The sequence below is a fragment of the Hirundo rustica genome, chromosome 5 (assembly GCF_015227805.2).
Source record: "Hirundo rustica isolate bHirRus1 chromosome 5, bHirRus1.pri.v3, whole genome shotgun sequence".
NCBI classification, from domain to species: Eukaryota; Metazoa; Chordata; class Aves; order Passeriformes; family Hirundinidae; genus Hirundo; species Hirundo rustica.
Window position 1 is genome coordinate 61,389,779 of NC_053454.1, and position 23,556 is coordinate 61,413,334.

General features: G+C 45.6%; 1 protein-coding gene across 1 annotated transcript in view; it reads right to left on the bottom strand.

The window, feature by feature from the left end:
• SLC4A4 (solute carrier family 4 member 4) overlaps nucleotides 1-23,556 on the bottom strand; it is a 97,838-nt gene that overhangs the window by 35,308 nt on the left and 38,974 nt on the right. The window lies entirely within an intron of this gene.

Sequence of the window (23,556 nt, forward strand, 5' to 3'; positions counted from 1 at the left end):
CTTCACCCCTTTTTTATATGACCTAAAACCAGTTCCAGCCAAACCAATTGGGGGCTTGCTGGCACAGCATCCCAGTGCTGGCTTTTCCCTCCCTCCCTGCCAGCCAGGTTTGGGCTGCCATTGGCCTGCAAGGCCGGCTGGAACCTCCCCAGCCCACCACTGGAAAACACAGGAATACTTAATAGAAAGGTTGTCTCATCTATACATGAAGAATGCAACCCAATGCATTTAGTCAGGCACCAGTGCACTGAAAAAAAACAACTGGTCCCGGATGGAAAAGACTGCCTGTTTAGGCAAAAGAACTACGTTCAACACACAGCACAAGCAAAGTCTGTTTGCGTTAAAAGCTTGAGAAAAAGGACAGAAACCCTTTCTTGGTTAAGGATTCAAAATTCAAACCCAAGAACATCACTGTCCCTATCCCAGTGCCCAAGGGCATCTGCTAAAGGTAGCTGGAGCCCACACCAGCAGAGTCACCTTGCTGGAGGGCTCCTTGGGGTCTACAGCCTTTTTCTCACATATCACCTTAAAACAAAGGTGTGGCCTTGTGATATTTTAAGACAGGCATCCTTTCTGCTGGATGTTTATAAGCATTAGAGATACACAACAGACTATGAACTTTGAACAGTTCTGCTAAAAACTCCTTTCTTTTCAAAGGATCAGCTGGCTGTCTCTTGCAAAATAATTAATTACACCAGGTGTCCAACCACATTGATTTTTCCAGGGTAAACATACTCTCAATTTGCAATGGGAAAAAAGAAACCAGTCAACAACATGCCCTTTACTCCTTTTTCTTTTCCTTAAATAAACTTTCATAGCTTTCTTCCTAAAGTATTCAGTTAGAGTGATGATGCTTTAGTAATATAGATTTCTTTTTGACTGGAAGTATATTTGTAATCATAAATGCCCTTGGAATCTCCTAGGAGCCAAGGACCTTGCCCTGCTGCTACAGCAGCCTCCCCATCACGAGGCAGTCAACTTCCTGCACGCTTCAGGAGCGCTGGAGAAGGACTTCTGACAAGGGCCTGGAGTGACAGGTCAAGGGGGAATGGCTTCCCACTGACAAGAGGGCAGGGTTAGATGGAATATTGGGAAGAAGTTGTTCCCCATGAGGATGGGAAGGCCCTGGCACAGGTTGCCCAGAGAAGCTGTGCTGCACCATCCCTGTAAGTGTCCAAGGCCAGGTTGAATAGGGCTTGGAGCAACCTGGGCTAGTGGAAAGTGTCCCTGCCCATGGCAGGGGGCTAGAATGAGACATCAGACTATCCACCCCTATCACGCATGTTCCACTGTCCTCTTCCTTTAGCTAAACTAATGAATCTCAATAGACTTTTATATTCAAACAGAATTCAAATATCACAGCTAGAATACAAATAAAATACATGTCCATCTTATTGCTTCAAAAAGCAAGGCAGACCACAGAGGTGGCTGATGCTTGGAAGAGGCTGTAAGGGACTGCAGAGCTTCTTGAGCTGTTGAAGGCATCCACTGGAGCCTCTTGAGTCACTGTGAAGTGGTTTTACTATATGGAAGTGTTACCCTGATATTCCCATCCATAACATGATTGTTCTACAATATATTGCACGCTGAACCTGGGTGCCCATCGTCCGTCACCCCTTCTTTCTTGTCTCCCTCCTCTCCTTTCCCAGTACTAATTTCCCATTATCCGCACTTAGGGCCAACGATAAGGTTCATGATCCCGTTAGGGCATTTGCTGGGTCACAGGTCCCTGACGCTTGCTTGACCACGCTCTTTACTGCGATTTTGTGGGTTAATGGGCCGTTTATGGGTTGTTTATGTGCTCTCTTTAGCAAGGAGAACATATTTTCATCTTAATCTCCAGGCAAACACTGTGTGCTCAGTGCGGGCAGCCAGCTGAGCACCGGGCTCAGGGACTGGAGAGTAATTAACCCGAGGGGTGACCCTTCAGCCCTCTGCCTGCCTGACCTTTGAGCACCACCTCGCCAGCCTGCCCCAGCCTTGGCCATCACCTTCACTTCCACGTTGGCCGTCCAGCTCAGGAGCTGCTCAAATAAGCACCGCTGATGCCAGGAGCAGCTCAGGCTGGTCGATACTGTTTTCCTTGCTGTCTAATTAAATAGAACAACCTGACGGTCAATGGACATTTGCAGCAGAGAAAAAGCTAGTACTGAAATTTAGATGGCTGGGGTTGTATTTCTCCCCTGAATGGGAGAGGAATTGATATTAATTGCAGAGGGTTGAATGTTCCAACACAACATGGATACAGAAGCAATGCTATCCATAGGGGATGTCTCTCACTTTCCTCTCTTCCTTTTTCTGTTCTGTTCAGCCACACGCAGTCCATGAGGCAGCTTATAAAATCGTAACTTGCACAAGAACAAACACATCAGCAGTTTCTCCAAGTTCAGCTCAGGCCAATTCTGAGCACAATGTATACCCTCAGGTTCCCAAAGGCAAAAATCAATCTCCATCAAGAGAGAGGAATCTCAGGGAGTCCAGAAATAGAGAAAGACACGTTCTAGCACAACAACCTCAAATCAGGCATGGCTGAGCTTCCCAGCCCTGCTCCGGCTTTGGTGGCAGCCCTCCCTCACTGCCTGGTGCCACGGCAGAGCCGGACATGGAAATGCCAGGGGGCTCTGCAGCATTGGCCCCTATCCTAAAGTCACCTCCTGCTTCCATGCCAAGGGCCTGGCTGGTGGTGGGTGGAAAGCAGTTTCAGCCTGGCTCTCTGGGTGTACAATGCTGCCTCAGGATGGAGGACATAGGGTATCCGTGTTGATGCACAAGTTAAACAGCCTGTTCTCCACCCAGCCAACATGCTTTTCCTCCTGCTTTTTCAGCTGGCTGTTTTCAGGAACACTTCTGAAGACCCTGGGGATCTGCACCTCTGTCAACTGCTTCCTCCATCCAAGGCCAAAGGGATACAGACCTAAAGTTCTGTTACTTCTAAGTGTGTCGGCAGCTACAGAAATCCCCAAGGGACCTGGTGCAAATTCCCCCCCAAAGCCTGTGGAACCAGTATCAAGGAAAGTTGCTTGGCAAATGTGCTTTCCAGGCAGGCTTGTTAAAACAGGACATGATCATACTCCCATTCCTTCCTGCGGCTGCCCTCCCTCCGTCAAAGCTCAGGTCAAACCCATCCAGTCAGAGCAGTGACACACTTGTGCAGACACCTGTAACAGATTTAAACTTGTTTCCTTTCCAGTTCAGCTACTTCCCTTCCAAAATTCTCCATTACCAAAACCAATTTTAATTGTGTGTCAATGTCAACACAAGACACCAGCTAAAGGCAAGCAGGGAGGCTTTGACAGCCCGCAGTCCCACCAGCTTCCTTTAAAGACAAACCTGAATGGAATCTCATCCGAAACCAGGAGTCACTGAAAACAATCCCTTGGGTCACCTCTGCTGGTTCCTGTATGGCATCCAACACACTGGGCCGAGGCCACAGGGTAAGACAAGGGATGCTCTCCCACTTTACAGCAATACTGTCCAGCACTTCTGGGGCACACAGATTCTCCATGCTATTCCTGCAATTTTACAGGTAAGAACTGTTATTTTCTTTATAGAAGGGAGAATGATCACTTCAGGTAACACTAGTTTCTGCAGAACAGCCCATGTGAGAACTGATTTCCTGATTTCCCAAGTGCTCCACCAAGCACAAGCACCCCTGAACACCACCGAAGAAGGCAAGTGCACATGGATTTACATGTGACACCTGCTTTTGGAAAGACTGCACTGGGAACACTGCCCCGAGGCCGCACACCAGCCTTTCCTGGGGTCCCACAGAACCACCCCTGGCTGATGCATTCCCCAGCTAATCACTCTAAGCAAGTGTGAGAATTTCTCTTTTGCTTGTTTTGCATCTTTGCTTGTGAACGATTATTTTCTGACCCTGTGCCAGGGCAGGCCGGCTGTGAGGCAGATTAGACTTTCCACAGGCAGGACTTGGCAGCCCGGAGGGAACGCTCCTCACACTACCTGGATCCCACCCTTGGCCATTTCTTAGTGTGCAGAGAATGCTATTCGAGGTGCTTGATCTATCTTGGAGCAAGTGTACCCTATCCCTTGATAGTGCCCCTTCCCAGACATAATGAACAGCACTGACTGCCTCTGGAATAATCCATTTTTTGCTGAACTATTGCACTGCATGATTGTACATGTTTTGCTGTAAGCTTCTCTGCAGCACATGGCATATATTAAGTGTTTGATCTGCAAAAAATCTTCAGTATTAGACAAATTCCTACTAATACTGTGTTCTCTCAAGTGCCAGAAGAACAGTAGCATTTACATAACACCTTGCTGAGCATTCCCAGCTCCCCTGGTCTTTGGTGCTCTGCCTACAGATACTTCATTAACAAATTCCTTGGAGATGCAGGGAGAGAAAAAGGACCCTTCTTCCAAAAATGTTTCACATTAACTCATCTATGGATATAATGTGGACAATCAGTCTGGGAAACTTCTAAACAAACCCAGCATTATCTCATGAAAGTTTGGTGACCCTTATCCTAAAAGGCAATTCCTACAAAAGAAGACAGCCTGCCAATTCCACCCGCATAGATCTGATGGAGAGACCACCACATGCTATACCCCAAGTCCCATGATGAGCTTCTTCCAGCATTGCTCCACTTAAGGGAGACTCTGCCTTCAAAGATTGTTTTTCTCAGCTGCAGCCAAGACCGGTAATATCTACATAACCTGCCAGAAGCAGGGGCAGCTGCAGAATCCCAAGGAAACAGGAATGGATAGACACACAATTAGCCAGTTGAGCCAAACTAAAGTATTTTATGTACTAACAATGTGAGGCTCTGCCTGCTCACGTCAATGCTGGGCTCCCCTGATTCCAAGTGTGCGGAATTGGACATACATGGACCATGCAATTTCCCGTGCGTATGCCACAGCTATATGCTAATCAACAATGACTGGTTCCCAAACAGATAGAAAACCAGGAAATTTGTCTTCCTATATCACATTTTTTAAAATTTCTAGATTCTCTGAGTGCCATTTTGAATTGCATTAAAGGCAGCAATGCCTATGACACTTACTTTTACGAACCAACTAAGCCATAGTGACAAACCATACTGATTATAAACCCTGATAAAAACTACACCACAAGCAATTCATTGCAAAATATGGATGACAAAGGTATTTTTGGACTAGTCCTGGAAGTCAGCCATCTTACTTCCAGTTGTGTCAAACTGCTATGGCAGCACATTTTTAAGGAGCTACTCCTGAGCAGTTGCCAAGAAGACTTTAATAAAGAGCAGCACCTAGAGAAAGCCTGGCTTTCTCTGGAGCTCTGGAACATTTCCTGCTGTCATACAGACACAGGATGCTGTCTGGCATCACACCACCATTGCATCGGAGCAACAGTCAAGTCCCCAGTGAAAGAGCAGCACAGCAGCTGCCACGTAGAACTGAGTTCGAAAATCATTCCCTAATTCTCACCATTCTCCTTTGGCTTTTCTTTGGTTTCCCTTTTTAAAGCAGCGTGGCTTTCACAGCCTCCTTCCTGGAGAGACTATGAAAGAACAGTCAGCACACCTGTGAGTACAGGTGCTGTCCACCTCTCTGAGATCCTGCTGGGTCCTGCTCTGCTATCATAAACACTATAAGCACACCACGATCACACACAACTCCTCCCATACCTCCATCAGTATCACTGCACCATGTGGCCACAAAGCAACAGCTCATCGTAAGCATAAGAGAAAACTTCTTCTCCTCTGGTGAACAAAACATAAAATCCTTTTCTTTTCTGACACTGAAATGTTACTCCCAAAGACAGTTTCAAAGCTGGTTTGATGTGCTGCAGTCCCTGTAAGCAGTGTCGTTTCCTTGCATCAACCACAAGCCCTCCTGCCAAGCTAGAACCCCATCTTCCTCATTTACCTCATTTAGGTAACAGGGAGGGTACAGGGACACTTTTAAGGACACAGCTATAACTCTGGGCTCTTCTCTTGAGTTTAAGCTTCCACACAACGACAAGAGGAAACTTCCCTCTCTGCGCTTCCCAACCAGCCCTCCGGCTGCAATAGCCAATTTTCTGCCTATTAAGCTCTTCTCACAAGCAGGGTTTCATCACTGTCTATCTGTCCCATTCAATCAATCTCTGCAGCAGCCCTGACTGTTTCAGCACTTCTGGAAGTCTCCTTCAGCAGGGGTTTGGCAGGACAGAACCCACCCACAGAGGGAGGAAACTACACACACGTGGGTGAGGATTTTCCATATTTATTCCCAAAGTTTCCGTGCACGCCGAGCCCTTCGCCCCATGTTTCCGGCTGCAGTGGAGCCCACCTCCGTTGCCAGGCAGTTTTTCAAGAAGTACTGAATGTTTCTGGCATCCACACTTTCTGCTTTCAGCTCTTTTCATTCTGTCCCCCCTGTTTTTGATGTTGCCAAACACCTAATCTATTCCGGGCACAGAGGGAAACGTGCATTATTATTCCTTACCATCCTTGCAGAGACCAACTGGTGCACGAGAAATAAACACACATGTTGGGGGGTTCTGCAGTTGTTATTTCTTCCTGATTACTTGTCCTGCTTCAAACTCAACGTAGGAGAGGGAAGCCACGGTGTAAATATGTACTTTATAGAATCCCAGACTGGTTGGAAGGGACTTAAAGATTATCTTGTTCCAGTCCCTTGCCATGGGCATGGACACCTTCCCAGGTTGCTCCAACCCCCCTTCAGCCTGGCCTTGGACACTTCCAGGGATTGGGCAGCACAGCTTCTCTGAGCAACCTGGGCCTCCCCACCCTCACAGGGAAGAATTCCTTCCTGATATCCAAACTAACCCTGTGCTCTGTCAGTGGGGAGCCATTCCCCCTTGTCCTACACATACATCCACACAAAAAGCGCTACCACAGAATCACAGAACTGTAGGACACCAGGCTGGAGAGACCTCAAGGTTCATCTGGTCCAACCAGCTCAGAAGCTGGAGCTCAGGAGGCCACTTCACCTTGACTCGCAGAAGGAGGAAGGTGCCAACCTCCCTTGAGACGCTTTGAAAAAGGCTTGTCTATTTTTCCACCATCTGAAAAGCTTTGTTCAGTGACAAACTGCCTTTTTGGCTCAGAACAGTTCACAGCCGCTTATCTAAAAAGCTGCAAAGCCAGCCTGAGAATCCAGACAATGCTTCCACTGACTAGGAGAGCAGCGGGATTTGGCCTGACAGGTTGGTGAAAAAAGCAGTTGGTTTCACACCTGGGTGCTGGTTTTCTTCACATTTCCCTGCTGTGCAAAGCAAGCTCCATCGTGTGGATCCACCCCTACAGACCTGCCTCTCTGGATGCCTGCATTTATTCTGTATGTTAAATCCTAATAAACACCACTTCCCTCACTTGGCACCCCTGGAGATGTGATGACCATCCTGATGGAACGGCCAGTCAGCAGCATGGCAAAGCAAAGTTTTGCGTGGATAAATCACTTATCTGAAGGGATTTTCTTTCTCTCTCTGGGTTGAGTCAAGGGAACTCAGAAAAGGGCTCTTGTAATGGCATTTGGGAGCAGAAGGACCTTATTGAGACAAAGACACAATAACCAGTTTCGCCCCTGCTTTAAAAATTAACCACCATTAACTCCGGGCTCGGCATGGCGCCAGGCAGCCAGCAGCACACTCCTTCCAAGTGGCTTCCCAGAAACCCCCAATGCAGCTTGTTCTCAAAAGCCTGGTGACATTTGGGCAGCTCCTGCTCTCCATTGTTTTCCCCTTGCAACAGCAAGTGAAGTTCAAGCTTCTGCCTCCTTTTAACTCTGAGCTTCACAGACTCACTCCCACCTCCTACACAAGCACCAAATCTCCAGGAAACATGATCACGGTGGAAAAAAACAGTGGTTTTGCTGGGGTCTCACCCATGCTGAAAGGCAGTTTTCCAGCTTTAAGCAAATTTCTGTAATTCAATCAAGGAAACATAAGTATAAAATATTTCCACTTTCAGGAAAGGAACATGATCAGGATCTATACTAGTAAAACTGTGTGCAAGAAAAATAAGAGACCATTAGCCAATGGATTTATCCAGGAAAATTAAGCACGGGTTGACTTTCAGTGAAATGAAAGTGAATGCACTGTAATTAAGATCGATATACTCCAGAAAAGGCTACCGCCAAAACTGAGGAAGGAGGAAAGCAAGTTCAAACAAACCCAACTTGTTTTTTCACTGAAAAATGAGAAATCTGGTATCTAGAGACACATTTGGTGACTCCTTATGGAATGCAACACCAGTCACGCAGAGAGATATTTTTACCAAAACAACGAAGAAGCTCTAAAGCAGTAGCAAAGCACAAATATACAGAATAAGGAGGCAAAGCCACACTTCACTGCACCATTTAGGAACATCTGGGTCTGACACAAGCCCAGGTCAAAGGAAAACTACCAGAAATGAAAGATTCCACTAAAAACTGGAGGATAAGTACGTGAGGCATACAAGGAAAATGAATTATTTAAGACCATTAGCAGCAGGAGCCTGAGAAGCAGTGGGTGACCTGGACCACCCTGGAGTGAGACGGCCAATTAAGGGGATTAAAAATTGTGCAGAAAAGCAAAGCAGCCTCTTCGTGTGAAAACTCCAGCACACAGGTGGGTGAACAAGCATTTAGCCTTTTCCAAAGGTTAACACGGGAGGAGGCAGGTGTCTGCAGAACAAAGAAGACAAGGTGGAAGTGAACCCAACAGCAGTAAGTGACCAGGCCCTTTGCACTCACACCTCACCAGACTCTGTCCAGACCCAAGGTTTTAGTCAGGTCTGGAATGCTTCCTGCAGCCTGAATATGAAGAAAACAATAATCAATCCACAGAATTACCTGACACTGCTATCTAATAGAATACCATCTACCATACTTCTACCATTTCTTTCTAGATTCCAGATTGTGCCCTTTGGAGGTTTTTGCTTGCAGTTCCAAAGATGCACAAGGTTACTATGCTTTTTTTTTTTTTCTTACACAACTAAAACCACATGGAATCTAAGCTGCCCCAGCCTGCTGGGACTTACCCAGACCGGGATGTCTGCAGTTAAGAACAAAACCATTAGCAGAGTTCTCTGAAGTGCTACTTAAGCAGATTTTTTTTTTCTTTCTTTTAAGCTCCTAAATGCAACTTTAGCTATTACTGGTTTACGTAATTGCCTCACATTTAATGTTTACAGCAACATTTTACAACTAATTTACATGTAGTTCACTAAATGCTTTAGGGTTAATTGGTCTTTTGTCGTGCATTAAGCAGCTTGTTAATGATTAGACAGTTGGGAAGAAAACCTAAGTAGGAGGTCGGTTTGGGGATGGCTTGGACCAAGGGAATGGCTGGGGGGGGGTTTGCAGAAGCACTGACCTTCCCAATGGTCAGGCCCCAGCCTAGCCTCAGTGTGGAATGATATGGCGTCTTTGACAGGGTCACACCATCCCCTTTGTCATACATGCCAGGAAGAGGAGGATACAACAGATACAATCTACTGCATGTGAGGGGAGGATGAAACCACCACAAAGGAGAGAGAGAGAGGATGCAATTCCTTGCGCTTGGCAAGAATAATGGTGTACTGCCTGTGCTTAAAGGGAGCCTCAGGAGACCCAAGTATTCCCTGTCCTGAGCATCCAAAGGTATTAGGATGATTCCACAAATAGGAAAAGTAAGAGTGTGCCTCCTTGGGGCCCTGTGTCACTGCACTGCCATCTAAGGACAGAGCGCTCCAGACATGATATCATAACTTAGAAAGGAAAGTTAATAACTTAATTACCAAGCTGGCCCTGCTCTGAGCAGAGGTTTGGGCCCGCTGATGGCACCTTCGAACCTCATTTATTCTATTCCATTAGTGAGATTCCCCAGACAGATGATCACCACTCCAGCTACCCCATCTGCTGCCCAAACATGACTACTTTGCCATGGCTTCAGAGCAACTTTTAGTAATGAAGAGAGACTGAAAACCCCATGCTGGGACTAATGATCTGCTTGGCATCCCGGCCTGGAGAATGAGAATAGAAAGGAGAATAACAAAACACCAACTTTGTATAAGAAGATATTCACAAAGTCTTTGGAAACAGTAAGGGCTGCACCAGCATAACCAAGACCAAACAGGAAAACAGCAAAACAAAGCTGAACTGCCACCTTTGCATTTAGGGAATCGACTGTGACCAACCCAACAGGGAGTCAAACTCTACTTTTTAAATCCTTCCCCAAGCACAAAAAACTGGCAGTGGCATCAAAAGCACTGAGCACCCAACCGGTCTTAAAATATTATCCAGGACTTAGGGAAAGAAAAAAAAAAAAAAAAAAAAGAGAGAGAGAGGAATAAATCAGCCAGGTACTGCTGGTAATCTTTTAAACAACTTAGGATGGAAAGAGCAAAGCAGAAATGAGCAGTTTTCCAAACTGTATTCCATCAGAACAGCATTGCCTTCAATGAAAATCTCTTTACAAGCACTGATCTCCTTAGAGTCATTAAATGCCATCTTTATTTCTTTTTAATTGGTCCCACTGCATTTTAAATTGCTTTTAAAAAGTATAGCCGGAGCATATAAACATGATGTGTTGAACCACAGAACTGTTAAAATACAGGAAATAAATTTGAAAAGTTTGTGGTTTTACTGGTACTCAGATTTCATTATCCAGAAATAAAGAATGTACTCATTAAAAAAAAAATATATGCTTTACTATTAAGGAAGTCTTGATGTCTGGCAAGTTTCTGCAGATGACTGATTATTACAACTCAGCAATGGCTGCTGCTGCTTTCCTTCTGACCCTGCACAAGCTCCAGATGCGTTTAAGAATAGCAACAGCCAAACGTCACCCTTCCTCACTTTTATTATTTTCCTCCTCCCAGCACTTCAGCCTCCTGTTCCCCCTTCCCTGTTGGGAAGCTTGGACTTGTCTAGCTTGGACTAGTCTGTCTTGCTGATTCAGCTTAGTTAACAAAACCAGCAAGATGGCCTTGAAACTGGTTAGATGGCCCTGAAACCAGTTAAATGGCTCTGAAACCAGTTAAATGACCATTAAACCAGTTAGATGGCCCTGAAACCAGTTAGATGGCCACTAAACCAGTTAGATGGCCATGACATTTTTCAGAAAGAGGGTGGAAAAATATTGGCACAGAGAGGTGGGAGATGCCCCATCCCTAGAAACATTCAGGGCCGGGCTGGATAGAGCTCTGAGCAATGCGGTCTAGGGGAAGGTATCCCTGTCCATGGCAGGGGGTTGGAACAAGATGTTTTTGAAGGTTCCTTCCAACCTAAACCATTCTGTGACCTTTTTCACGATTCCATGTAACGAGTTAGATGTCTACAAAACCAGCTGGGTGGCCACAATAGCAAAAGGGAGGAACAAAGGAGTCAGGGTGCGACAGGAGCCTCACGCAGGAGATCTGCATCTGATAAAAAGCTGCAGTTAGGGATAACCCCTCCGTGGAGCTGTTGAGAGTTCCCAGCCCAGCAGCTGGGCCAGGCTCAGCTAATGCTGAGGATATTCAAAGGGCCCTGTCATGGTGCCAAGCACGCAGCTCCTATGACAAGGGTCGCTTTGTCTTGCATCCCCTCCGCCTCCCAGCACATGGGAAACTTCAGAAATTCCCTTGCTGAGGAGAACAACTAAGCTGAGTAACGCGGAATTACAGGCTTTCAAGGTTAGTTTGCTGCAGAAGCCAAGACATATTTCCAGAGCTTCTCAGCACTGAAAACAACCTCCTACTTTTAATGACTTGCCTTTTATCTTTAATAAGGGATTAGGAGCTATTTTTCCAGCTAATACCTTAAAATCCAGATAATCATAAAAGCAATCAGTAATACCCAATATATGTTAATTACTCATTTTCTTCTCGTCTCTGGCTGGTCTGCTGTCACTCAGGGCCATTAATTTGTCTATAACAAGGCTGCAAATCAAAACCAACAAAAGGCTTCAGGTCCTCTGGGGAGTCACAGGTTTGGACTTGGGGGATTAACTGCAGATTATATCTGCAACAACAGCAAGGAAAACAACGTTATGGCCAAAGAGGTGCTGAACTATCCCACCAGCCATTTACCTATGCCTGGACCTGCTCATTCCCACAGGAATCAAACAAAGCAATAGGATAACGAGGCACTGAACAAACCTGACAGCACTAAGGAGAGCCAAAGCTGCACCCACCAAGTCACCCCAGTGAAACGTGACTCTAAAATAATTTGAGATTTTCTACACTAAGCTACACTGGCCTTTCCAAAGGGAATTTACAGGAACAGCAGGTGTAGAAGCTCTACATTCATGACCTGGTGCTGGAATAATGATGTTGATCAGCACATTGCTCAGACAGGTAATACCTACGACTGCTCACAGAAAAGGAATTCACAGTTCCTTGGATGTCATTCATTTGACAGATGCCTTGGATTTATCAGAATATTATTTAGATCGTAAGGAAAAACTGAAGCAGGAGCAAGGAGGGATGTACCTACTTGGAACTATATCAAGCATTTATGTTCTGCCCTCCCTGCATAGTCATTTCTTCCATTCCTGAGTCCTGGAGAGCCCTGCACTGCCCTGAAACTCAAATCCTTCCTCAAATCCAAACTCTCTCCATCACATTCCTGCATGTTTTCCCAATACTGTATCTCTTGGTTTCAAGACGATCGTATTTGCAGTCCCGGCTCCCTTGCAAACACACACACATACAGGTGATTTCCTCACACTCCACAACACTTTCCCCATGATCTCCAGAGTCACAGCCACATAATACCAGGAATCATCTGGTTCTCAGCTCTATTAATAGAGCCTCTGCCTGCAGACAGGGCCAGTGGCCAGGGCTGCTCCTGGGTCACGTAACACCGTATATGTCTCCTCTGTCTGCAGCATGACGTGCCCCCCCTGCCCTGCCTAGGCAGCACCTGCAGCATCCCCAGAGCACACACAAGATGTCAGCACCCACTGCTTCCCAAGAGACAATAACCAAGTCTCTCACAGGAAAACACGTTTCCATCCCTGAAGTTGTCCAAGGCCAGGCTGGACGGAGCTTAGAGCTACCTGGTCTAGTGGAAGGTGTCTCTGCTTACGGCAGGGGATGGAACCAGATGAGCTTTAAGCTCCCTTCCAGTCCAGGCCATTCTGTGATGATTCTATGAACAGAGAGCACAAAGTGCACGTTTGATTCCAAAGACTTTAGCAGATCAAATGGCTTAATCCCAATGAGAATCAAAAACTAATAATTTTAGCCCAGACTACACAAATGTGCTAATCCATTTTTTGCAGTGGCATCTTCTATAGGGCTGAGAGAATATTACTGTCGGTTTATGTTATTAAATTATTCAGCTCATTAAAGAAATTAAATACTATGTGACAGCAGGAGAGGTTGTTTATTTCTTCAGAGTTCTCAGCTAAAAGGAAAGGGTGAGGAGATGAGATCTAAGGAGAAGAGGGAAGTCAGATAGCTCATTAGTTTGGATAACGCTCCCTTAACTCCTAAAGGGATTTCAACTGGGAGAAAACCCAAACACCAAGTAGTTGCACCATTACCAAAAAAGACAGCCTTCCCCTTGGATATTTTTAATGGAATTTGAAAAAGATGATCTAAAAGGAAGTCCTCTCCATCTCTAGGTGGATACCAGCATGAACATGTGGCCATCCAATGCACAAAACTCAAGATGCTGGATATCTGCGCATCTGATGTCAAATGACAACAGGTATTATAAAGTGTGACTTGGTTACCAAAAGGGAACAGCAGATTCAGGGTGAAAGAAATGCTAACAGCAAATCAAGTCTCCTTAAGGAAATCACAACAATGATATCACCAGATTAAATCCATTGTTTAAATTTCCCCATTTGCTGATTCAAATGAAGCACGATTCCTTGTACTCTATTTTTTTTAAGGCAAACATGAAGTGCAGATGAAGTGTCTCATACATGACTTCACCTACTGAGCTAAACTCTCCATAGAGAGGTGCACATTTTCATGGCTCCAGGGAAAGAAGAACCATGACCCCAGTGAAGAGGGTATGCAGCAGTCTGGAAGTGTGAGGCAGCACTGAAATCACAGAATCTCCTAGGCTGGAAAAGACCTTTTAAGAACTGAAAGCTGTAGTATGTCACATACTGGAAACTGAAAGAACTGAAGCTGTAGTGTGGAAAGGAATTCCCCAGGAATGTGTAATACACAAGCCAAGGCACATATGGATCCAGCTCAGCCATTCTGCATCACGAAATTGTAACCGATTTATTTGTGTGCGCACACCAAGAAGGGATTTTCATATTTCTTCTCAAAAGCTTGGCTTAAAGCCTATTGAACTTGGGAAAAACAAACAAACAAAACAAAACAAAAACAACAACAACAACAACAACAACAACAACAAAAAACACCACCAAAAAACACAGGAATACACAGGTTATTTTCAGGGAAATTAAATTCCCCAACTTCTCCTGCCTCCTAGTTCCAAGCATTCTTTCAAAGCCCTAAGTTACACCATGGTGCTGAACAGAGAGATCCATCCCTTCCTTCCCCAATCCTCCACCACAGAGCACTAGGTAGACTTCGGCTGGGATACAGCTGTGAGTAACAGGAACATATGCTCCAAGAATCCCTTTTCCAGGAGCCATTGTGCTCTGCTCAGTTACTACAGCAAAGAAGTTCTGAACCAGGAAAATGAACTTGTAAGGGGCCTCCATCAATTTCAGAGCAAGAAAATCCACCACATGGGAAAGTAACCCCAGAAGAACCAGGCAAAGACTGTTTGCTACATACTTCCATTAAATACATGAAAGAAAAGAAGATAAAGAAAAAAATGATTGGTTTTCCAGGTGTTTCTCAACTTTGCAGCACTCAAGAAGCCATGGAGCAGAGAACAGCTCTTTCATATATACCTGATCCTTCAACTACAACCCAAGTTCTTCTGCTTAATCTTGAGATGAAGTCAAACCTCTGCCTACAAAATCACATCGCAGATGAGAACAGCTCAATGCACTGATTTTGGTAAAACAGCTTTTCTTCAAAGCACATTTGTTTTTTATCCCCCAAAGAGACAGGAAATTGTGAGCAATAAACCTCAGGGATGTCTTTTCCAAGAACTGAAAGCTGTCCTCCAGTGGAGATTCCCATTTTAAGCACATGCTTTGCATAACTGAAAGAAAATATGTGACCTTGATAGTAAGCAAAATATTCCTTGCAAAACATTTACTCTTTTTCTTGCTGTGCAAAATCTGTCTGCTCTTCCTAAATGAAGGACACCAAACCCACATTCCTCAGAAAAATGTCACACCAGATTTAATTGGAGGAGGATGTTTTTACAACAAGTTCAGCACTGACCTTATGCTTCTGAAGCCGTCAGCTTCCAATCAAAGAGCATTTTCCCCTCTGCATCACTTGCTGCCTTGGCTGTGAGGGCTTTTCCAGAGCCAGACGGATGTTCTTCACAGATATCACCACTTCTGCATCAAGGGCATCTGACAGAGCACCAAATACCACTGAGCACTATCCCCCATCCCTAAAAATGTCTCAAGCATTCCTCAAATTTGTATCCAGGGTCTCATCTCTTACAGCCTTAAGCTACAGGAGGAACAGCGTCCCCATCACAGAACCACCGAAAATGGTTTGGATTGGAAAGGACCTCAAAGTTTATCTCATTCCAATCCCCTGCCGTGGGCAGGGACACCTTCCACTAAACCAGGTTGCTCCAAGCCCTGTCCAACCTGGCCTTGGACCAGGGATGGGGCACACACAGCTTCTCTGGCAACCTGTGCCAGGGCCTCACTGCCCTAATGGAAGGTTTTTCCTGATGATACCATCCAAGCCTGCCCTGTCAGCCTGAAGCCATGATGAGCCACCCTGCCAGGGACGAACCACCAGTGGCAGTGGCTCGCGCACACACTGTGTCCGTGTAGAGCTGACCTGGCAAAATCCTGCCTTTCCATTTCACACAGGCACTGAGTTCAAACGCCTGCAAACAACCCACAGCGTCATCACCGCTTCCAGACACCTCAGACAAGTAGAGACAGCAAGAGAAACTGCTCACAGTAAATCCTATGTGCCAGACCCACGGAGACCAAAAAGATGTAAAATTCCAGCAGGTTTCCAGAGATGGTTGCACAGGCCAGATCACAGATGTCACAGGCTTAGACAGTCACCACTTCCAAAGCTTTCCCCTTGCAACCTCTTCTCCAGACAAAACCTCAGAGGAAATCCAAATTCTTGTTTCCAAAAGGTGCTGAAGACCAGCAGGCTGCAGCCAAAAAGGAGATCAACTATCCAAGTCTCCAAAATTCAAAGTAACCCCAGAGTAAATACTGTACTTCTTCATTTCAAGAAACTGAGTGAAAAGAAATACAGATGCTTTTCTAGTCAGTCTCAGCCTCACAATCCCAAAGTTATTGTAACACAATCATTCCCAAGGGACTGAAAATGAAGAGCCACTATCGGCATGTATCAATGGAGGTACCACACTGCATTCCTGAGATCCATAAACACGTAACCTCTCTTCCCTCCCAGCCAGCAACCATCCCTGTAGCTCCTTACCTCTGCATATTAGTATTTTGCCTTTTCTCTCTATCTTCAAAGGCTTCCAAAACAGCCGCATTCCCTTTTGGCAACAGGAATCAACAGGTTCCCAGAGAATCACACCTTACATTTCTTTGCCCTGCTCACGCCTGTCCCAAATTCCTTGGCAAAAATAGCTATAAACATACTTTTATCAATAAGTTTTTTCAGCACACTTATTAAAAGTGTGCAGTAACCACTGTGGAGGAATGAGGCAAACGTTCTGGTATCTTTCCATTTTTAGAAAAGCACATAATTATGTTAACGAACAACAAAACCATGAGGTTAGTCACCAACCCTGGACTAGCTGGAGATGTAACGAAGGCAAATTAAATATTTTCCCAACGCCAAAATAACGTTCAGTTGAACTTGAAGGTGATCTATGGTCTTCCAAAGTGTTTGGAATTTGCCACAGAGAGAGAATTAATTGCCTAAAGAAAGGTCTGCTTTTAGCAGACAAAATGGCAGGTTTGGGAAATCTAAGGAAAGGATGCACCAGACAACTTCTGACTGCAAACAATCTACTCCTCCTGTGCGAAGGGCAAAGAAAAGCCCCTTCTGTTGTTCATAGGTATTATATCCACTTTGGGAAAGCAAAGGAAAGATGACATCCCCAGCCTCCTATATGATGCCCAGTCTCAGTTACAAGCCTCCAGCTTCAACTGCTGTGAAATATGCGATGTCCTGAAAGCCAACCCTTCCCACAGCTGGTGCCAGCTGTGAGCTGTAACAGGATGCAAGTCATCTGCAGGACTTGGCTTCTCCAGAAAGAATTTACAAGGATAAGGTTCAGTAAAACCTATTTTGCTCTAAGGATTGAGGAAGCACATTAGGAAGAAGCTGGGGAACAAGACCTTCTTCATCCACAAACCTTATCCAGCTGCCATCATTTTCAGCCTCTTAATATTGAACCCTCCAATAATTAAGAGGCACTATAAGCACAAAAACCACTGTATTCCACAGGCACAGGTTTTGGACAAAAACCCATATGTGTTACCACTCTCACACAGAAAAAAATGGTATTTTGAGACTGGAAATGAAACCTGAATGCAAAGAAAATGTTTTCTTGAGCAGGATGGACACAGCTGTCCAAGGCAGCACCAGAAAAAAGGGTGAGCCGGTTGCTGTGACCACCACCAGCAGTACTTGACAGACATTTTCCATGTGGGACACGTGTCAGTGCCTGACCTCCCACGACAGGTGGGAAGTCTGTCTCAGTTGTGACTCAAGGAGAAGGTCCACAACTGAATCACTGCTTCCAAGGGGAACTCCAAAGGGAGCAACTTATCTCCCTAAGTCTGACTTGAGAAAGATCCCAACCCAAGGGAATGACTCCTGTTTTATGAGCCCATTTTCACAATAGCTGGGAGAAACTATGAAAACACCTCGCAATTCATTTAGTGACAGCTGAGCTGGCATTTAGGCAAGTACAAATAATTGGGAAAATGACAATGCTCCTCCTAAGTACTTCTGGGGCAAGAAAGCTTTTTTACGTTACTCCATTTCCAAAGGGACAGCAGAACGAGCCCTACAGAGCATGTTGGCAGCTTTCCCAAGAAGACTCATCCTCCTGGGATCGGTTTACAACAAAGCTCAGTGAGGGGGAACAGAGCCACACTTTGGGAAAGCCACACAACTCCAGGGTCAGCCTGGACAGCGGGCAGAGAGCCACCAGTCCAACTCTACCCTGTGCTCTGATTCTCCCACTCATGACAAAGAGAACAGACACCAGGAACAGTCATCCCAGCACAGCAAAGCAGCTGAAAGCACTCCCTGGAATCTTGCCCACTCCCAGGTTTCCCCACGTAGCCAGAGCAGCTCCAGTGTGAGTAACTATTTATATCAGCAATCCGCCCGGCACTTCAGCAGATGCTCAGCTTTAAATACGGCTTTAAATCTTCTTGCAAGCAGCCAGGCTAAATATATGCTTTGGGTTAAATTTGTTCCTGGTGCTGTCTTAGGTCACAGCTCTCATTCTGCCCGTGCTGTTCCTATAGGTGCTGGCACAAGGTGTCCCTGTCCCACCGAGGTCCCTCCCATCCTTACACCAAAGCAGGACAAAACCCTTGGACAAGGTGATGCTGGAACATCCAACAATCAAAAATTGCTCACGCTTAATCCCAAATGTGGTTTTGTCTGCAGCTGGAAGCTTCTTATTTATTGCCAAAGCCCTACAGGAACCCACAAGACAAAAAGCAACCTCATTCCAAAGGCGAACAATTCATTACAAAATACTGCCTGTTTTGCATATACACGCATATGTATTTTAAGCAGACGAGGCAAAAGATTTGGAAATCTTCCCTCTTCATCAGTGAATAAAGTCAACATTGACACAGCTGGAACAAAAAACAGACTGAGCTTAGTACAAAGCCCCCAGCACCATTTTTCTGGGCAGATCCCAAGACACGCTGCCCGTCCCTAGACCTTCATCAGTTTCCTGTTCCCCCTTCCCATACCCACACATTACATGCATTACTGGGAGCTGCAACACGCGGCAAAACCCTTGGGTCAGGCCAAAGGTTCATCTAAATGACTCCAGGATAAATCTAAATTAGGAATTTAGAGCATGAGTTTGATATCTGAACTGCACAACAGACAAAATTTAACTCTAAAATAGCCCATGTAAGTAACTTCAATCAGCATGTTCTGTGCTGCTTCTTTTGCTTCCAAGCAGCAAATAGGATTCTACATGCTGTGACAGTCACTTGTCTAAACCAGTCCATCCTCAAATAATCCCCATTTCTTGCAGTAGACATGAAACAACTGTTCTGGATGGCACTACTTTCCTGTCACTAGGAATGCAGAGTATGTTTCAAGCCCAGCTTTAATGCTAAGCCTAGTCTAATCCCCCCAGAGAGCTTTAGCTAGGCTTTGCCAAAGGAGCAATTGTTGCCGCTAAATACATTTATACTGTTTGATGGTGAGCAGTTTATTCTGCAGAGCGAGCTCCCATTCCCACGATGAAATCCATGCTGGAATGAAATCACTTGAGTAAACTTCTTTTTTGCTATAGACTCATCCTTCTGAAGTTTCCCATCCTTGGCAATTTACCTTGGAACAGGCTGGGACAAGAAAACCACGATATACAAAGTAGGCAGAACAAGTCCCACACAGATAAAGGGAAACCCAAACAAGGGCAAGTCCAACAAAACGGGGTCAGGCATGTTCTCTAGGAATACCCAAAGCGCAAGGAAGAGTCCTGCCTAGCTGAACAGCCAAGTCAGTACTCTACCTGGGAGCGAGGAGCAAGCAGCAGCCTTCTCTTCAGTGTCAGGAGCCTGACAGGTTTGCAAAAGGGCCCAGAAAGCTTTGCAAGGCCCAAGGACCAAACACCACACACTGAAACTCTCCCACATTCATGAAACTCCTTCCTAGCCTCAAACCTTCCATTGCTTTCATGGACTTGAAACCAAGCAGTTTCAGGAGACTTCTGTAAGCACATCTCCTCATCAGGCTCCCGCTGATCTACCCTTCAAAATGCCCCCAAATAAATCCCAAAACTTTGTGGATGCATCACTTGCCATGCACCCAGTTTGTTGCTTTCACACAGCCTGCTCCACAGGCACCATGGCGTGTTTGTACAACCGCTCCCACAGGACACGGTTACCACCCTCCTACTGGGACAGTACCTGGCACATCACATCCAGCCCATGGAATATCAATGAAGGTGCAATGTCCCCACAAGGTGTTTCAGTATGGCCCATGTGGAGCTCTCAGACATGGAATGCACAGGGCCTCATCTCTCTTGCAAAGAGACTCACTCATCTGGACCACTGCCCATGGAATACCTTCCTTTATCTTCTCCCAATCTGAGCGATACTCATCTCTGCCCAGATCTGGTGCAGGACACTTACTGAGTGGCTTGATATCTAAATCTTGTGGTTATCTAAGTGTTGCGGTTTCAGAATAACTTCTCTGCCTTCTCTGCACCTAGCACACTAAGTTTCACTGCCCCCAGCCAGCACTTCCTGCTGTTCCTCCCTATTAGTGGTGCTCTTCAGCCGTGTCCTTTTCTCCTGACTAATGACTCACATCCTAAGAGCGACTTATCCGTCCAAAAGATGCCACCAGCACTACCCCAGTGCCACAACGCCACCAGTGCTCCCCAGCCAAGGACAGCGCTGTGGCTGCAGCACTGCCAGCTGCTGTCCTTAGTCCTTGTATCATACGCACAAAGCTGATCCATCACCAGTGTCATCCATCCCCCCATCAAACCACACTTGGCTCCCATGGGGCCAGGCACTCTGAGCAGACTCCTCTGGATGGGTTTCCGAGGCAGAATGTCCAGCCGGCTCACAGGGGAGCAGCAGGCTTTTCCCTGTGCTGTGCAAATGGGATTTGACACCTACGCTTTCTGCCTCCCTCAACCTCCCAGCTGCCTTCCACTCAGCACTGCCTGAAATCAGGAAAATTGGTTGGTTCCAAGGAAGCAAAGCATGGATTTGAATTCCTGCATCACTTTGACATGGAGGAGCTGGGTTATTAGTGACAGCCTGAAGGCCAAGCCTAGTCAATCCAAGTGTTATGGAACAGCCCTTGGAGCAGGAATAGAGGGTAACTGCTAGAGGTCTCCATAGGTCAGGATGCTCAGAACATCTCTCCTTCCCTGCCCAGCCATGCAATTTACAAGGTATTATACACCCAGAGCTCAGAGCTCAGCCAAACACCTCTGCTCCATCGGATGAACTCGGTTCCCATTGTTATACTTAAATATCAAGGTCTCCAGTTGGAAGCAACTTGAACACATCCCAATACCACATTCAGGCTGGGACTAGTCCATTCCTAGGTTTCCTTATAAAGAGCAGGAAAGGCTCTGCTGATTTATGCATACTTTGACTTCCATGTAACTGCTGAGGCCTACAATACCCTTCCAGGGGTATCCAAACCATAAGGAAAAGGCGCCACAAGGGCTCTGCCTTTTTTGAGACATAAATTCAGCCATGCAAGTACAAACACATCTATGCAGAAGTACTTACATTTCAGTTAACATCTGCTTTCCTCTTTAGCTTGCAGATCACCAAGTTCTTCCTACATCTAATTTTGATGTACTTAATATCATTATTTTAAAGCTCACTCAGTGGGTAAGGAATCAGCAAAAAAATCCAAAGATTCTCCCCTGCTTGAACAGATGTCACATTGGGATTCAAAGCTAAGCAGAACAGCCCACAGTTCTCAAGGTCTTGTTTCAGATATACAGATTTATTTTAACAAATGCACCATTTTTCTGGGAAATAGCTGACACTAATGAAGTGGAAAGGAAATAATTTTCAATGATCAAGTACTAGAACTGAGGCCTTCTCCACCCTATCTTGTTTATTCTTCAGGTTTTTGACACGGAAATCTCAATTTCCACTTCCTATTGTGGTGACCCTTTGGCTGCCACTCCTTCACATCACAGCTAAAAGAGCCAATTTTGGCTTATCAGGACGTCAAAGAGATTAAAGTCAGAAGAGATAAAAGAAAGGCACCTCTTGCGTCTCGATAAGTTGCTGCTTCTTCAAGGCATAAACACATTCACAACAAGCGTCTGTTCCAATCTTCAAAGCAAGATCACCAAAACCACTCCACCAGGAAGAGAAACCCCGGAGTGGGTCCTTGGGCTCAACCCACAGCTGCAGAAGAGACAGCCTGAACACAAGCTTTGCCTCAAGAGCATTTACAAGGGCACACTGAGGCTTGGTGTTCCGAACCATGACAAATGTATTTATTTCAGGGTTCACACTTACTCAAAGTCCATGCCAGAGTCACATCCACAGGGGTGCAGAGAGACCCCTTTGCTATCAGCTCCATATTCTGTATGGAATGGATTGATTTTTCTTCTTTTTCAACACTCCCATTTGGTCATTCCAGCCTGCTGGAGTACAGCAGGTTTTTGGCCTCAAGATTTCTGGTTCCCCCTCCAAATATTTCTTAATCATCTAATTCCATAGCAGCTTCCCTGTGTAATCAAAATTGTCCACATTATCGTTGTGCCCGCTCGATCTGGAGAAGATAAATTGAGGGTGCCAAGTGAAAAGGGAAAGGGCTCAGAAAGTACTGGTATCAGGGAGAGGGGAGCAGCCCTGCGGTTCCACAGACATCCCTCCATTGCTCTCCACCACTCTGCTGAAACGTCAGTTGATTCCACTCATTAGATCAGCAGCAACTGCTGCCATCCCAGCACTGCCATCTGTGCACTCATTTCCCAAACCCACAATCCCAACTGGAGGTTAGTAGGTCATGGACATAATTCTCTGCTCCTCTTGGGATGAGAGGAGACTCAGTTCCAAGCTGCAGGAAGCACTGAGAGTCCCTCTGTTACCCATCCTGACCCGCTAAGGCCTCTCCTGCCCCTCCCAAAGTGGCCAAGTGCCTCTTTTCGAGGGCAGAAGCAAGAATTGACTGACAAACCTACCCGCACTCTGCAGATGGGCAATTTACTGGTGAAAGAATAATAATAAAAAAAGGACACCAGCTTCAAGAATAGCTAGACCAACGATCAACATCTGAAATGCTCCCAATAGGAAAAGTTCAATGAGGTTCACAAGAGGCAACTGAAAACACTAAGAAGGGTTCAGAGAAGAAAATCCAGGTGTTGGTTATGCTGACAGTAAAAGATAAACCTTTGTTTACATATACAGAGAAATGCAGAGCTTTAGGATGGCTTGTTCCCATGCTGTCCAACAGATTTGCATGAAGTTTGAATCAAGAAGGGCAGCTCTGCAGTGCTAACCATCATACCACCAACTCAGCCCTTCTCAGCTGGAGAAATAGCTCTGGCATCAAATCAAAATGCTTCTAAATGAGATTTTTTCCCCCACATGGTAAATTCTTTGGACTTTTCTGTCCCTTAGCAGTTTCACGTGAACACAGGGAACAGAATTAGGCAAAGCATTAAGGTGGCTTAGGTAATTATAGTGGCACATGCTATCATCAGTTCAAGACACAAGATTAACACAGCAAGCTCCAGTTAAAGCAGGTCTTCCCCATACTAGGAAAGGAATCAGCCTCTTTTTTGCTCTATCTAAAACATAAACAGCCTACCCTGTCAAAGTGGGAATAAAGACCCCATAAAATCCACCCAAAGGCATCTCTGCTGGTAGTGAAACACAGAGGAAGTTTCAAG